This window comes from Eriocheir sinensis, unplaced genomic scaffold (genome assembly GCF_024679095.1).
Source record: "Eriocheir sinensis breed Jianghai 21 unplaced genomic scaffold, ASM2467909v1 Scaffold685, whole genome shotgun sequence".
NCBI lineage: Eukaryota > Metazoa > Arthropoda > Malacostraca > Decapoda > Varunidae > Eriocheir > Eriocheir sinensis.
This window is the reverse complement of record NW_026112037.1, coordinates 225,112-241,503: the sequence shown is the minus strand read 5'-3', so window position 1 is coordinate 241,503 and position 16,392 is coordinate 225,112. Positions and strand designations below refer to the sequence as shown.

Genomic DNA, 16,392 nt, shown 5'->3' with positions numbered 1-16,392 from the left:
TTAAAAGGGGGGAAACTCACCTAAGGGATAGTTACAATGATTTAGCTAGAGCAGTAAAGAAAAACACACGTATGGCAAAACGTAATTATGAGATTAGAATTGCCAGGGAAGCAAAAATCAATCCAAAGGGCTTCTTTCAGCTTTATAAGACCAAGGTTAGGGATAAGATAGGGCCGCTTAAGTCAGGAGAATCACTGATTGATAGTGATGAGGAAATGAGCGAGGCGTTAAATAGATATTTCTTAACTGTATTTACCAAGGAAAGATTAGATGATATACCTCAGGGAGAACAGATCTACAGGGGAGAAGAGGTAGAAGAATTAACCGACATCAACATAAGTAGGGAGCTCGTGATTAGACAGATAGATAGACTTAAAGTCACTAAGGCGCCAGGGCCAAATGAACTTTTCCCCAGGGTAATAAAGGAATGCGAAACTGAAATAAGTGGGCAGTAAACAGAAGTATTTAGGAAGTCACTAGACACAGGGGTGGTGCCTGTTTCATGGAGGCAGGCACACGTTATTCCAATATTTAAGAAAGGAGACAAATCTTCAATTCAAAACTATAGGCCGATCAGTTTGACGTCAGTTATAGGTAAAATGATTGAGTCAATAATAGCTGATAGTATTAGGGACCATATAAACAGATATAGGTAGGCGGTGGCGTAGGTGGTAGCGTACTGGGCCCACATTCACCGCGTGATGGACGACGCGGGTTCGAATCCCCACGCTACCACTCGGATTTTTCAGTCACCGCCGAGTGGCTTAAAACTACCCACATGCTGTCCTGAAGACCACCCATCAACCCGGACTCTAGAGGAAGCCGTCCAAGCGAATCAAGAACGAGTTCCGGGGGGCAGCATGAGCCAATGCAAGATGGCGCCACTATAAACACTCGCCTCCGCCAGAACGGGCTGGGCCGACCATCAGGCCCCACCTGGAAGAAGCCTTGGGCAGACCATCAGGCCCCACCGGGAAGATGCCTACCGGCGCAATAGGCAATCAACGTAAAAAAAAAAAAAAAAAAAAAAAAAAATAGTTTAATTCACGACTCACAGCATGGGTTTACTAAAGGAAAGTCGTGCCTCACTAATCTTATATCCTTTTACAATAGAGTATACGAGGCAGCTGACAATGATGAGAGCTATGATGTAGTTTATCTTGATTTTAGTAAGGCCTTCGATAAGGTACCTCACCAGAGACTGTTAAATAAAGTCAGGGGTCAAGGGATAAGAGGGAAAGTATTTGATTGGATTAAGGCGTGGATTAGCGACAGGAAACAGAGGGTTACCATTAACGGTAAAAAATCCGAATGGGGTAATGTTACCAGTGGGGTTCCTCAAGGCTCAGTTTTAGGCCCGCTTCTATTCATTATCTACATCAATGACATAGACAATGGGATGACTAGTGACATAGGTAAATTTGCAGATGACACCAAAATAGGACGCACTATTAGGACAGGGGAGGACGCTAGAGCACTGCAGGAGGATCTCAACAAACTGTCAGCTTGGTCAGAGAAATGGCAGATGAATTTTAACATCACCAAGTGTAGCGTACTTAGTGAAGGAACACGCAACCCATTACACGGGTACAGGGATGGCCCGAGCGGGGGTGGGTGGGGGGGGGGGTCACCCCCCCCCCAATGTTTGGTCGGAGTTGGTCAAAAAGTCCTAGTGAGTTGGTCAAATTTTTTTTTTTTTTTTTTTTTTTTAGGCAGGAATGGCCACAGGCGGGGAGGGATCAGAGAGCATGGATGGCCCGACTGCGTTATTCGGAACTGTATACTGGCTCAGTATCATCACTCTTGAACCAGCCTCCTGCAGGGGTTAGCGCTGGCTATGTTTGGGTGATCCTCCAAATCCTTCCATGCACATTATGTGCTCCAGGTGGAGTAGATGGTGACATGTGGATAGCTTTAAGACACTCGGCAGTGAATAAGGATTTGCCTGTACTCATAAATGTCCCTACTTAGGCCTTAAAAATGCCCCTAAAAAAGGTGAGTTTTAAAAAAAAACCCGCTGAATGGCTCGCTTCGCTCGCCAGTTTGGAGTTGGTCATAAAATGACTGAGTTGGTCATAGTTTACCTTACCCCCCCCCAACTGCATTCCCTTCGGGCCATCCCTGCACGGGTATAGGTTAGACTCCACAGCGATAGGCAGGTCTGAGTGTGAAAGGGATTTGGGAGTGTTAGTGAACTCTGACCTAAAACTAAGGAAGTAATGTATTAGTGCGAGGAATAGGGCTAACAGGGTATTAGGCTTTATTAACAGGACGGTAACCAACAGGAGTGCAGAGGTCATCCTCAGACTCTATTTAGCGTTAGTTAGGCCACACTTAGATTATGCTGTCCAGTTTTGGTGCCCACACTACAGAATGGACATCAACTTGCTAGAATCAGTTCAGAGGAGGATGACCAAGATGATTCAGGGGCTGAGGAACCTCCCATATCAAAATAGGCTGAAACATCTAAACTTACATTCACTAGAGAGACGAAGAGTGCGGGGAGATCTGATAGAAGTATTCAAATGGGTCAAGGGTTACAACAAAGGCGATATAAGTAAAGTACTGAGAATTAGCCAGCAGGATAGAACATTGCACTTAGCACCGATAACGAGAAGAGTAGTAAGATGATGATGAGCGTGGGCAGGGGGAAGGAAATATCGCTTATGTCATTGCCCTGCGATGGAAGTGGTCACGTGTAATGGTATCAACCCAGAGGCTCGGTTAGCTTTAAGTTCTATAACGCTATTTGCAAAATTAACTAAATAAAGTTGGTTGTCGGCCACAATTAATGGAGGGGCCGTGGCCAATGGATTGCTTTGTAAGAGAATACGAGAAAACATACCTCTCACAACGCAACTAACGGATAGAGTAGTAGTAGTAGTAGTAGTAGTAGTAGTAGTAGTGTTCCGACCTCACACGGGAAGGACATGGTTGCTGGCGCTCCTCGGAGCAGCCCGGGTCGCATATATTCACTCTGTATACTCCACTCGCACTCCTGCGAGAACGGTAGGCAGACGGCTTTAGGTAAGGGGTGACTCCAACAAACTTGCTGCGCGCTGTGATTCTCGCCGTTCTTAGAGGTTAAGGGGTGACTCCAACAAACTTGCTGCGCGCTGTGATTTTCGGCGTTCTTAGACATATCACCTGTGTGTGTGTGTGCGCTCGCCGTTATTTGTGTGTGAATGCACGTATCCGTCGTGTGCGTTGTGTCATGCTGTATAGTGTAGTTATTTTTTCTCAAGGTAAATATTTAACGTGAAAGGGCTATATATAAGAATTTATCATGTTTTATTTCTTTATCATGCTAAGAATAGGTATATCTATGTGTCTGTCTGACTCTGCGTCTTTGTCTGATCGTGTAGTAATTTTTTCTCAAGGTAGATATAATATAATGTGAAAGGGCTTTATATATGCACTCATCATGTTTATTTTTCTTCTTCATGGTAAGTATATGACCCCCTCTTCTCTCTCTCTCTCTCTCTCTCTCTCTCTCTCTGCTCATTATATATATATATATATATATATATATATATATATATATATATATATATATATATATATATATATATATATATATATATATATATATATATATATATATATATATATATATATATATATATATATATATATATATATATATATATATATATATAATGGGTGGAATTAATGAATATTTCTTAAACCAGTTGAACATATATTATTTCACACACAGTAACTTACTTATGGTCAAAAGAATACGTACTATTGTCTCAGTGGCCAGTTCCATGCGACTTTGCATTGGCTACGTTGTCGGCAATGTTAGCTGACAAATTTCGTGGCCGTTTGGTTTTGCGGTCTTTTGCAACACCACTGGCTCGGCGTCCTTTTCAAGAGGTGCTGCTCCTCTTGGTTTGCCTGGCCTCGCCGTGCAATAGAGCTTGGCTGGCACCGAATTGTATACCTCGGCCAGCTCCATTAGTGCATAGACCGCTACCTACACTGTACAGTATGCTATTGAGCATGTTTGTACTCTTTACCATGTTCAGTCTCTTTATGGCTGTTTTGAGGGCTGAGCCAGTGTTTTCATCCCCGTATTTATCATTTAGAGTTTGAAGAGTTGCCATGAATTCATTCAATTCTCCACCCGATTATTAGAACTCTTCACTTTACGATCCAACATTGGCTGGTCGTGCATAGCACTAAGCTCTGCAGCTGTAGAAATGGAGTCATTTTCCAACAGTGGTTGGTCATACATACATTCTGCAGCTGCAGAGGTGGAGTAATTTTCTTTATGCACTTTTTTTGGTGTTTCCAGCAATCCCTCGAAAAAACTTGCTGGAGGGGTTTTTTCCTCGCCCACTGCCACAGACGCCAGCCATCGCCTGTTTTCACTTGTGGCAGTGAAAACTTGGGGCAGAACTACCATGTTGTGCTCTGCACACGCGGCTTGATGTTTGCAGAGCGAGCCAGTCTGTCCCACAACGCACTCGCAAAAGCCAGTTTGCATGTCCACTTTGTATTGAACTGAAGCCTTAGACTGACTTGGTACTTGAAATTTTCCTCCTCCTAGGGGGGTTACTGCATCCAGGGAAAGTGTGCCCATACTGATGTTCTTCACTTTCCGTCTCCCTTGTGCAACGTCTACCAGTCTTTTTTTCATGTAGCCGTTGAATATTTCGGCCATGAAAACAATAAGTTGCACAGGGTTGTATGCCTTGCATCTGAAATAATGAAACAAAATATGATACACACACACACACACACACACACACACACACACACACACACATTGCAAACTAATTCATAAACCACAGTCGACATGTATTCATTAATACTTCCTTCAATGATAGTCTTACATAAATGAAACTAATGTATTTGTTTTAGGAAATCAATAATTGCATTTAAGCTAATGTGCATGCTTTTCCAGCAGTCATTTGACCTAGGGATAAATTGTAATACCCCACGTATAAAAAATGCAATATTGAAAATTGTGTATTATTGATCAACTGATATCTGATGTAAAATTTGACGGAGAATAACGTGGCGTCGTCAGAATAGAGATAACTTTATTAGGTATCAAGATATCCTAGCTAAGGCGTTGATCAGAATGTTTTGTTTCTGCATCGATTCCTGCATCCATATCTAAGTAATGTCTTAATGTCGGGCATGATTTTGAGAGGGCACATCACAAGAAAGCCATTTCTGGTCTTGGTTTTGCGCTAGCTCAATTATTATAGAAGTTATCAGCTATATTCTGAGAAATGGTCGTAACCCTCAATTTTATCCTCTCGTTTTTTCTCGTGTTCGTTGCACTCAGCTAGTGTAGAATTTGACGCTGAACATTTTGATGCTTATTAGAATCGGATCGGTAGAGTATTAACGGAGCTATGAACGATTTTGTGTTTCTACCGTTATGAAACTCTCCGGTGTTTACAGCCAGAATTTCACCTCCTCTAAAACCATCTTTTTTCAAATATGCAAGTTTCGTTATTCTTGCCTCCAGCTTGATCAGAGAGGTTCATAGACGTGAAGAAAACAATATTAGAATTTCTGGTGCTATCAGAATTGCGCTAGGCCTAAAACTGACGGAGATATCCACGATTTAAAAAAACGTGCTGAAACTTTGAAAGCCTATAAGTCCTTTAATACTGTAAAGTTTTGTATGCCCAATTGTCGCCTGGGAGAACCAGTTACGGGGAACACGCTGGTGCCTTCAGAATGACGCTACAACCAATAGTTATGGGGTTATTATGATCTGTTTTTCGCGTTTTTTTTTAACTTTGATCCAACGTACTTCGTTTAATATCTATTTTTTCTCATTCGTCAATAGATAATGAAGGTTTTAGAATTTAACGATGAATACAACGCTGGTCTCGAATCTTCGCTACGACCTTTAGTTTTGGAGACAACACGTCATTTCTTTAACCACCTGTCACGCCTTTACTAGTAAAGATACATTTATGGAAATAAGTATCGCGAGTTCAGCCGAGACCAGCTATAATCTGACGCTTTCAAATTTAACTTTAGAAGCGTTTGGTTCTTTTTTTTTGTTTCTTGACATTTCTTGATGAACAACTGATACAAGGTGTAGAGTTTGCCGGAGAACACGATGGCGCTGTCAGAATCAAGATAGCTTTTTTCGTTATTGAGCTATACCGGTCCAAAGTTTGGTCTTAACGGTTTTCGCCTGCGCCTCTTGCTGTGTCCATGTTTTCCTCGTGTTTGTGGAGCTCCCCGGGTGTAGTATTTGACGCTGAACATTTTGGTCTTTACTAGAATCCGATCGGTTGAGTATTAACGGAGTAAATAACGATTTTGTGTTTAGGGGGGGGGGAGTGGTCGGGTGGTATCACCGGGGTGGTGATAGGGGTCTTGGGCAGGGGGGGGTTGTCTCTAGGGTGGCCCGGGGAAGGGGGTGTAGGGGGCGTAGGGGGAGGGTGAACGATGTTTTTTATTTTTCGTTTAGTTTAAAAATGTTTCGTGCTATGAATTCAATGCTGTGTTTGGTTTTTATAATGTATCGTGTATTTTTTTTATTTTATTGGTGGCGTGTTTTACCATTTTTGAAGGGGCGCTGTAGACTTTTCTTACGTTACTGAGCCTAAAAATAAATAATATGTTCTCTGACGTTCCTAACATGGGTGAATAAGCTTTAATATTGTCGATAGAGGTTTGTTTTGATCAAACCCTTACGGAATGATATACTCTTTTAAGTTTTTCATTTCGACTTGGTGATCTAAAATGGCGGCAGTCCAGTCCACCTTATATATCGTCCTCGCCATATAACACCTTCTCCACTGCCTTCTCCACCTCCTGCTCCACCTCAACATTCTCCACAGCCTTCCCCTTGACCTGCACGGCCTACTAAACGAAGGTACCAGCTCGTCATTGCCCAACACGCGTTAATATTAAGCCATTACAGGGAAGGTATTGTGGGCCATGGTGCCAAGTTGTGATTTTCAAGGGTGGTTTAAGCGCCAAGTGTCCACGAGAGTGCCACAGAGGGTATGGCCGTAGTATTCAAGGGCCATGGACCACCGAAGGGCCATTAGAGGGAAGATAATGTGTGCCATGGTGCCAAGTTGTGATTTTCAAGGGTGGTTTAAGCGCCAAGTGTCTACGAGAGTGCCACAAAGGGTATGGCCGTAGTATTCAAGGGCCATGGACCACCGAAGGGCCATTAGAGGGAAGATACTGTGTGCCATGGTGCCAAGTGTACGAGGGTGCCACAGAGAGTTAGGTAGACGCCCCTGCCATGGCCTTACTCAACTAGGGCCATGGACCACCGGAGGGCCATTGGAGGGGAGAAATAATGGTCCATAGTGCCATATTTTGTGATTTTCAAGGTTAGTATCAGTGCCATGGTGCCTGGGTAGGCCTATTTAAAGGTGCCATGGTCGAGGGATGCCACGTACAGCCTGGGCCATAGTAAACAAGGGCCATGGACCAGGGGATGGCCATAGTGTGTGTGTGTGTGTTTTGAGGATATTGTGTAAGTATTTTAAGCCTGTGTGTGTGTGTGTGTGTGTGTGTGTGTGTGTGTGTGTGTGTGTCCTGGTAAAACTATTGAATCACACCCGGAAGTGCCTCTTTCATGTGCGTTTTTGTGTGTGTGTGTGTGTGTGTGTGTGTCCTGGTAAAACTATAGAATCACACCCGGAAGTGCCTCTTTCATGTGCGTTTTTTTGTGTGTGTGTGTGTGTGTGTGTGTGTGTGTGTGTGTCCTGGTAAAACTATAGAATCACACCCCGTAGCAGGTTCTTTCCATTTGCGTTTTTGTCATGTATGTTTTTTTTTTTTGTGTGTGTGTGTGTGTGTGTGTGTGTGTGTGTGTGTGTTTTGAGGAGATTGTGTAAATATTTTAAGGCTGTGTGGGTGTGTGTGTGTGTGTGTGTGTGTGTGTGTGTGTGTGCTGGAGTTTAGTGGTGGTGTGGTGGGTAACACACACTGGGGATAATAGGTTACTATGCTAAATTCACTGTGGAATGTATTGTTATTATTATTATTATTATTATTATTATTATTATTATTATTATTATTATTGCAGGAGTAGCTGTGAATGGCCTCAATGAAGAATGCAAGAAGTCTGAACATGAGATACAGGAGGAGGAGGAGGAGGGCCTGATACGACAAGAATGTGGCTTCACCTACAGGGGATGCATTTGAGATTAAGGTAGGCCTATGTGTGTATTTACCTTGTTGTATATACCTCGTTGTGAAATACTGGAAAAGAGATGTACTAGGTTCGTGCTGTCCCGTCTCCATAACGCTTAGTAGGCCTATGTGTGTGTGTGTGTGTGTTTAAGGTTAGATTAAGTTAGATTAGGTTAGATTAGGTGAGGTAAGGTTAGTTTAGGTTAGGCATGGTTAATCAGCCTTCCAGCAGCTACTCGTAATGTGAGACTTTGTGAGACTGTACAGGGCAACGCTTACTGGTCTGAACATGCGTTGTTCATGAGAGACTAGTGTTTGTAAACTAAAGCGCCTGCTTTTGACGATGGGACACCAAATAACACAACACCGGGTGCCTTCAATACCATGGCATGCTCGCAAACGAATGTGGAATATCAAATTTGAGGCAGTGAATAATCATTTTTTGGGCAAAGTTAAATGATTTTTCTCTTTGATATATTGATTTTTGAGTCTAACATAGATAATAACTTAGTGTTTTAATGTTGATGATCTAAGTATGAAATCTCTTCACCGAAGATATTTCATACCCCGAAGTTTTTTCATACAACACCGGGCGCCACGTGTAGGGAGATGTTTTTTTCTGAGAGGCGGAAAAAAGTAGCGATTATTGCTAGTTTGGTTACAAAAGTAACGAAGATACTGATATATATTTAATTAAGTAACGGATGGCCGATAACCCAATTTTATTATCAGCAATAAAGTATCGCGATAACTTACCACGATAACGCCCAGCTATGAGATTATGTTAGGTAAGGTTAGATTAGGTTAGGGAAGGTTAGGTAAGGTTAGATTAGGTTAGGGAAGGTTAGGTAAGGTTAGATTAGGTTAGGGAAGGTTAAGTAAGGTTAGATTAGGTTAGATTAGGTAAGGTTAGATTAGGTTAAGGAAGGTTAGATTAGGTTAGGGAAGGTTAGGTAAGGTTAGATTAGGTTAGGGAAGGTTAGATTAGGTTAGGGAAGGTTAGATTAGGTTAGGGAAGGTTAGGTAAGGTTAGATTAGGTGAGGTAAGGAAAACCGAGGTTTGACTGTATTTTTATTTTATTTTATTTTCTCTTTTTTTGTGTGTGTTTCTCTTTCCTCTCTCTCTCTCTCTCTCTCTCTCTCTCTCTCTCTCTCTCTCTCTCTCTCTCTGTAATTACCTTTCTGTCTACCTATTTCTGGTTTTATTCTTTTCTCTCTCTCTCTCTCTCTCTCTCTCTCTCTCTCTCTCTCTCTCTCTCTCTCTCTCTCTCTCTCTCTCTCTCTCTCTCTCTCTCTCTCTCTCTCTCTCTCTCTCTCTCTCTCTCTCTCTCTCTCTCTCTCTCTCTCCTCCTTTCCTTCCATACCAAAACCATTCTTCTTACTATTATTATTATTATTGCAGGAGTAGCTGTGAATGGCCTCAATGAAGAACATGAGACACAAGCAAAGATAGGAGGAGGAGGAATACATACATAGGAAGAATACATAGGAAGAACAGACACCAGAAGACCTATCGGTCTATGGCGAGGGTGTCTGTTTAAGGAGGAGGAGAGAAGGAGGAGGGCCTGATACAACATGAAAGCCTTCCCAAATGTGTGTGTGTATTTACCTAGTTGTATTTACCTAGTTGTAGTTTTACAGGGCCTGGGCATTATGCTCGTGTGGTCCCGTCTCCGTGTCTGCATTTATCCAACTTATCTTTAAAGCTTTGCACACTCCTCGCTGATACTATATCCTCGCTCAGACTGTTCCAAACCTCTACATTTCTTTTAGGGAAGCTATACTTCTTTGTGTCTCTCAAGCATCTCCCCTTTCTCAATTTTTTTTACTGTGTCCTCTTGTATTTCTGCTTATGTTTCCTTCTGTTAGTAGCAGTTCTTCATTATCTACTTCATCTATTTTGTTTAATAATTTATAAATTTGGATTAGGTCTCCCCTTTCTCTTCTTTGTTCCAGTGTTGTTAAGTTCATTTCCTTTAATCTTTCCTCGTATATTAATCCCTCCAACTCTGGGACCATTTTTGATGCCATCCTCTGTATTCTTTCTAGTTTCTTTATATGCTTCTTCTTATGGGGGGACCACACTACCTCTGCATATTCTAATTTTGGTCTAATCATGGTAGTGATTAGCCTTCTCATCATGTCCTTGTCCATGTAGTTAAATGCTACTCCAATATTTTTCACCAAGTTATATGTGTCTCTAAAGATCCGATTTATATGACTCTCTGGTTGATTATACACTGGGTAACAAAAAAATATTTTTTGAAAATCGTCCAGGGTTTTCCAGCTGAATTAGACTAATTTTGATGCTCTGAGTCCGAAAATGACCTTGGTTTTGCTCAATCATGTCAAGATTTTTTGCTACAGAATTTTTTTTATAATCGATTTTTTGTAAAAAAACAAATTTCTGTGGATCATCAGCTGAGAAACCCTGACGATTTTTTCCGTTTTCCTCAAGAAATAAAAGTCAACGTATCCAAATTCATTCAGTTTTTATTTACTCCATCAAATTTGATAAGCATATAATACTTCTAAATAAACGTTACGTGACACAAAATTTCAGAGTTCACGGCATAAATCGGCGTTTCTTCGATTCCCGTGCGTGAGCAGCTGCTGGGTTGTCTCTCTTCAGCGACCAGCAGTAGTCCGCCAGCATGACTGCATCCCACCTCCCCTGGTACCTCTCCTCCATTTGGCGCATGTCCTGATGGAACCTTTCTCCCTGCTCGTCGCTCATCGCCCCAAGGTTTTCAGGAAACTTCTCCATGTGTGAGAATAGGAAGTGCATCTATATACTCATCAAACACCCGAGTTTTTGAAAAGCCTCTATCATGCTGCTGATGAGTCTGGCGTGGTTTGCTGCCTTCGTGTTCCCCAGGAAGTTGTTCACCACCTCCACAAACGATTTCCAGGCGGCGCACTCTAGCGTGTTCATGGAGTTTTGGAACTGTGTCGTTGATGAGCTGCCGTATCTGTGGGCCATCGAAAATGCCGGCCTTCAGCTTCTCAATGGTCAGTCGAGGAAAGGCTCGGCACAGGTAGTTGAAGCACCTCCCATCCTTGTCCAAAGCGCGTGAACTGTTTCATTAACCCAAGCTTCATGTGCAGCGGTGGGATCAATATCTTCTCCCGGTCAACAAGAGGTTCGTTTATGATGTTTCTCGCCCCAGGTACTAACTGCTCTCGCGCCACTCTTTCTTTACATAGTGCTGGGCTCTGTCTCGACTGTCCCACATACATATAAAGCATGGGTACTTTGTGAACCCGTACTGCTGACCAAGTAGAAAGTTCACCATCTTGAGGTCGACGCAGATGATCCATTGGTGCTGCTCATATTGGATTTTGTCGAGCACGTACTTCACTGCTTCATAGTTCTCTTCGAGAGTTGTGGAGTGCGCAAGAGGGATTGAGGCGAACTGGTTCCCGTTGTGGAGGAGCACACACTTCAAAGAGCGCTTGCAGCTGTCAATGAAGAGTCGCCAATCTCTCGGATCGTATTGAGAAGCGCCGAGTTTAACAAAAAGACCGGCGACATCTCGGCAGTACACGAGGTCTTCCTCCTGGCAGAAGTAGCCCATGTAGTCCTCATGCCTTCTACTAAAGAAATTGATACGGCGGCCTCGCCAAGTAGATTTTTCTCTTTGAGTCTAGAGGCCAACAGCTCGGAGGAAGTCTTCGACAAGCTGAGATCCCGAACCAGATCATTAAGCTCACCTTGTGAAAAGGGCTGCGGACCATACTCCTCTTCTGTATCTCCTCCCTCGTCTGTAGTGGTGGCCTCGTCGTCGCTGTCAGGAAGCTCTCTGAACGCTGGTACAGGAATTTCTTCGCAGTGAGCAACTGGACGGCGGGCAGATGGAAGGTCGGTACTGGAGGCTGCTGTGCCGATTCTTCGGTTGATGCCAGAAGTATTGATGGAGCAGAAGTAACAATCCGATTCATGGTCAAACGGCTCCCTCCAAACCATCGGAATCCCAAACTTCAGTGAAGTTTTCGCGCCCTTCGTCCACCGCCGGAGGTATTCCACGCACGTCTTGCACACCGTGTGCGGTGCCCAGGACTTATCTTGGTCACCCAGCTTGACTTCAAAGTAAGCCTGGTAGGCGCGCTTCACAAATCCTGTGATGTTCTTCCTGTCCACTGACAGCGTGTATTCTCCGCAGATGTAGCAGAAAACGTCAGGATTATTCCTGCATGACCGTCGCGCCGAAGCCATATCAATGACCTGAAAAATATTAAAAAAAAATATATGTAATATGTAATAGCAGGATGCAGCTGACTGTCAGCAGGATGACTGACTGACACGTATGCAGCTAATTTAGAGAAGTAAGTTAGTTTTGTAATTCGATATATTCTTCAAGAAAAATATGATTGAACTCAAAACCCCTGATATTAGCATATGTATAGCTCGTCAGGTAGGCCTATGGCTGTATCTCAAAAAGTTGACCTGATAGAGCAAAATCAGTGTGATATTCGGACTCAGAACACCAAAATTAGTCAGAATCAGCTGAGAAACCCCTGACGATTTTTTGGTTGTTACCCTGTGTTATCATCCCTCATCACTACTCCCAGATCTCTCTCTTCATGCACTTTTTTTAATGTTTCACCATTTCCCATTTTGTATATCCAGATTGGTCTTGTTTCACTTTTACCCATTTCCATAACATGACATTTTTTCACATTAAATTCCATCTCCCAATCCATACTCCATTTCCAAATTTTGTATAGGTCTTCTTGCAATATTTCACAATCTTCTTTGTTTCTTATATGTTTTTGTAATTTAGCGTCGTCAGCAAACAGGTTTATGTAGCTATTAACTCCTTCAGCCATGTCATTTACATATACCAGGAAGATTATCGGTGCTAATACTGAACCCTGTGGTACTCCGTGTGTGTGTGTGTGCTTGCAGGGAGATGAACCTTTATCTGACTAATGAGACTTTCTTTCATGTCTGGGCTGATTTGGGGGAGGAAGACTGCAGGAGGCTGTAGAGGGGTGGATTGGGTGAGGGGGGACTTGACAACACTACCATGCAAGCTGGGCTAAGGTAATGTATGATTGGTTTTGTTACGCTCAAAGGGAAGGGCGATCCCAGATACGTCGAGGAGGCGCTGTTTTGGCCTGGCCGTAGTGAGTTTCTTTATGTGCACCATTTAATTCTGCATGTTTTCGTATATAATACATGATGATTATGTTGAGTTTATGGCTGAAAACTTGTTATATTCAATAGCGACATTTGAAATTTGGCGCGCACGATGATCTCGGATACGGTCCGGGGCGCTGTTTTGGCCCGGCCGTAGTGAAGGGGTTAAGTGTAGTCTATGAAGGCTACTTATCTATAAGCATTTAAGTGTAAGGTTCTGTGGGGTAACTAATCTAAGTGTAATGGTGCATTCTGTGGGAATTGCTTAAGTGTAATCTATGAAGGCTACATCTATAAGTATATAAGTGTGTAAGGTCCTGTGGGGTAATTAATCTAAGGTTATGTACAACTACTGGTTCTGGTGCTGTGGGTAACTCCTACAAACCCTTTCTACTATGGCTATTAATTAACAAAAACCTCTTACTTTCAGCTTGTGTACTGGGTTAAAAAATAGTTAATGTTAAAGTTGGAAGTGTCTGACAGTCCCATCTCTTTCTTACAGGCCAGGCACTGCAGAGGAGGAGGAGAAGAAGGAGGAAGAAGAAGGAGGAGGAGGAGGAGGAGGAAGAAGAAGGAGGAGGAGGAGGAGGAGGAGGAGGCAACTTATAAATACAGACAGAAGTATATGTGCCAAGGAAAATATTTAAATGATCTGTATTATGTAAAGTATTGAATTTAAAATATATCTACTAATAATTTCTATGCATGTTTACAGGGTTACATATTTAAGCTGTAATATAATTTGTATGTATTTAAATGGGGTTTTAGTTATAAGGTGTTTGGTATTGCTATACTTATAAAATCTTCGGTTTTTGGGTATATAATTCTAAGTAAGTGTTTCCCTACGTTATTTAAGTGTAAAGTAAGTGTGTAAGGTATTAAGTTATATATTAAAGTGTGTACCGGGTTCTCTAATAAGCGTGTAGTGATTGGAATCATTTAAGTGTAATGTATAAAGGTTACATATATATATATAAGTATTTAAGTGGGAGCAGCAAGTAGTGGGCTTTATTTTTCTACACTTTTTTGCCCTTGAAAAAAAATACTGTGAAATCTTTAAGTGTACTGTATGAAGCCTATACATTTATAAGTATGTGTAACGTCCTGTGGGGGCTAACTAATGTAAGGGTGATTTCATAAGTGTTACCGTAGTGGTGTGACTTAATCAGCAACCTCTACTGCAATTAGTCTGAGTACAATTACTGGTTCTGGTACTCTGAGTATTAACAAAACCTTTTAATTTCAGTTACCAAGGACAACCTCTGCTGCTCCGGGTATCAACTCCTGCACTCCTGGGACTGGTGTAACATCTGCATGCCCTCGTAATAACTCACTCTGCTTCTGCTGTTCGTAACACCTCGCTCTGCGTCTGCTGTCGTAACGAAGCTTCTGTGTACTAACTCCTGCTCGCTTAACCCGCATGGATTTTGTATAACACCTCTTGTAGTTTTCATGTGACGGTTCTCTTCGCCCTTCCTTCATAACTAATCGCACGGCTTTGCATGAAAACTCCGGCAACTTACGGCTTAAATTTCGCATGAGAACTACTCCTGCTTACGTATGACAATTCTCTCTGTCTTTCCTAACGACTCATGGATTTTGCATAACCCCATTCCATTTCCGCTGTCATGCTAACCCATACTAATGCTGGCTGGAGTATCCTAACCCATAGTCTAAGCTGCCGGCCAGAGCTTCGGGTGACCCCTAACTTGAAGCCTGTCGGATCAGCGTCTAGCGAGGGAGGTTCCGTCAGGTTCCGTTCCCAAATAGAGAGGTCTCCACCTTAAAAAAATAGTTTGACATCATTTGAGAGCAGCAGTACAGGCCAGGTATCAGAGAGGGGTTCAGGCCTATATGGGGGCACCTCCGTTAGGCTTGTACCTCAAAAAATATAAGATTAAAAATTAAAAAAGACTGTATGTGAGAATCCTGACTATGGAGGGAGATTATCCTCAAACATGTACGATTATATATATGTGTCTTTTACCCACCCATGCGTACAGTACGGTTGAACATAAGAACGTAAGAACGTGGTGGTGGTGGTGGTGGTGGTAGGGATCATGTTTCTTAATGGTCCCTCTAAGCGAGAAAAATGAGAAAAAATCATCACTCACACAAACCATTTCATAATACATATCCAAGCATTTGTCATCAGATTATGTATCATCTATTTTGGGGGGTTTATATCATGGCACAAATTTGGCCCGTCGCCGCTACATGGTAAAGCCACAAATTTGGCCCGTTGCTGTTACACGGTATAGCCACAAATTTGACCCGTCGCTGCTACACGGTATAGCCACAAATTTGACCCGTCGCTGCTACCGTGTTAAAAAGCATTACCAAGCACATCAGATGCCCGGGAAACATACTATACTATATGAAAACCTTACCAAGCACATGCAACCTCTACCATGCCTTACCTCTCATAAAATAATCTACCAATTAATATATTTGCCTACTCTAACAGTCTACATTTTCAGGACTTGTATTTATGTATTAATTTTTATTGTGTTATTTTAGTGTTGATTTGTATGTCTGTTGTTGATTGTATAATTCCAAGGCTGAAAAGGTCCGTAATTGGGTTCTCAAGGGTGTTTATTTAGGTTGATGGTACAGAGGAAGGGTCACATCTCCAACCGGGTCATAAAAGCACCCCTGCCTGTATATAACACCTCTGAAAGCCTTGTCAAATATGTGTTTTTTAGGTTGATGGCACAGAGGAAGGGTCACATTTCCACAGATCATAAAAGCATCTCGGAAAATGCCCAAACCTCCACTGAAAGCCTTGTCAAATATGTTTTATTTTTTTTACGTCATGGCCTATTGCGCCGGTAGGCTTCTTCCCGGTGGATCCTGATGGTCGGCCCAAGGCTTCTTCCCAGTGGGGCCTGATGGTCGGCCCAGCCCGTTCTGGCGCAGGCAAGTGTTTATAGTGGTGCCATCTTGCATTGGCTCATGCTGCCCTCCCGGAGCTCATCTTTAATCCTAGAATCTAGAGTCCGGGTTGATAGGTGGTCTTCTGGACAGCCTGTGGGTAGTTTTAACCCGGTAGCAGCGAGGATCATGTTTCTTAATGGTCCCTCTAAGTGAGAAAAATGGGAAAAAATCAT

The 16,392-nt window shown here is 42.5% G+C and overlaps 1 long non-coding RNA gene across 2 annotated transcripts; it reads left to right on the top strand.

Moving 5' to 3' along the window:
* The first annotated feature begins 6,540 nt into the window (after positions 1-6,540).
* On the top strand, positions 6,541-10,624 carry LOC126993838 (uncharacterized). Of its 2 annotated transcripts, none has more exons than XR_007748333.1 (3): positions 6,541-6,859; positions 8,033-8,158; positions 9,542-10,624. It is a non-coding gene; the product is annotated as an uncharacterized LOC126993838 (long non-coding RNA). The 2 variants fall into 2 exon arrangements; XR_007748332.1 differs by lacking the exon at positions 6,541-6,859 and adding an exon at positions 6,929-7,331.
* The last annotated feature ends 5,768 nt before the right edge of the window (positions 10,625-16,392 follow it).